This window comes from Aplysia californica, unplaced genomic scaffold, assembly GCF_000002075.1.
Source record: "Aplysia californica isolate F4 #8 unplaced genomic scaffold, AplCal3.0 scaffold00126, whole genome shotgun sequence".
In the NCBI taxonomy this organism is placed as follows: domain Eukaryota; kingdom Metazoa; phylum Mollusca; class Gastropoda; order Aplysiida; family Aplysiidae; genus Aplysia; species Aplysia californica.
In genome coordinates this window covers 212815-214282 of record NW_004797396.1, presented here as the reverse complement: position 1 = coordinate 214282, position 1468 = coordinate 212815, and the positions used below count along the sequence as shown (strand labels likewise).

The following is a 1468-nucleotide window of genomic DNA, read 5'->3' as shown; positions in this document are numbered from 1 at the left end:
GGAGAGAGAGAGAGAGAGAGAGAGAGAAAGAAAGTTTTCAACGTACAGATTTTAATTTCTATTTACATCGAAATTTAGTCTTGAGAACAAAGATGAGACAAGTTTGTTTTGTTGTTGTTGTTGTTGTTGTGTTATTGTTGTTGTTGCTGTTACTGTTGTTGCTGTTTTGGTGCGTTGGTCTAAAATTACTCATAGTCAATAGGGGGGGGGGGGAACAAATGTGGAACTGCGATGAACTTCACAGCTCTTTCCAGTTTTCATGCATATCTGTAAACATGTGTTATGAAAATCAAATGTGGGCCCAAATCGCAAGCAACATCCATTACTGTCCCTTGAATTTTCCTGGAAACGCATAAATTTAAGGTGTTTAGATGAGGGTCAGTTTGCCTCTTCCTTTTGCAATCAACCTAAAAAGTATGAAAAGCACATATACATGTATAGAACTAAATTGAGACATCTGCTTGAGATATTGTTTGTCATATCCCACAATCCACACTCCTGAAAAAAGAAGACTCATTGTGTGGTCATACAAAACAGTTTCAGTTTTAGTGGGTTTTTTAAGTTTACAGCACTTGCAACACACACACACACACACACACACACACACACACACACACACACACACACACACACAAGTCATATGAGTACCGAATATTAGAGGTGTTACTAGAGAGCAACAGACAAAGAAAAGAAGTAAGAGAAATAAGGACGACAGATGTTGGGTGGGAAAGAAGGAGAGAACCACACTGGAGCACGCGCCAGCCACACACCATACAAAACAACACTAATAACTTTCCTCTTCGATAGCACGTAGAAAATACTTATAGGCCTATACTGCTGTGTCAACATGCCACAGGGTGCCGGTGCTTTCATCACTGTCAACTTTATGTCAATACCATACAACATTCTTTTGAGCAACGTATGGCTGCCGTGCCTCGATGTATTCATTGCTTTGAAATTGAAAAAGTTTTCACCCTATAAAACGTATGTCTAAAACTATTGAAATATACTCCCTGTTTAAATAAAGCGAAAATCACCCTATAAAACTGATGTCTTAAACTATTGAAACATACAACCTGTTTAAACAGAGCGAAAATAAGAGGAAGCGAGGGGGGGGGGGCAGAATTTGCATTAAAAACGACAAAGGCAAACTTTGATACGTGTGAACTAAAAGACTGACTGAGTTCGGAACATAATAAGGAAAATTTTATTAGGAAATAGTATCTTACTCTATGTTTCTAAAAAAATACATGCATAATGTACCAGCTTTTTTCAAATACAACCTAGTTACATACTCATTTTGCAAGATATTGTATGGGCTCTATTTTGAAAGGTTAACAGGTACACCGTTCGCAGTCCCCTTCAGTTTCCTTCACAGCCAATGTAAAAAAATATGCACGTATATCCAGAAGTGTATTAAGTGTGGTAAAGACTGTATGTATGTTTGCGTATACGTGTGTTTGTCTCA

At 37.8% G+C, this 1468-nt stretch overlaps 1 protein-coding gene across 1 annotated transcript in view; it reads right to left on the bottom strand.

Annotated features, from left to right (window-relative positions):
* The window catches only part of LOC101846343, a gene marked incomplete in the record, with an annotated part of 86749 nt that overhangs the window by 53884 nt on the left and 31397 nt on the right, over positions 1 to 1468 (bottom strand).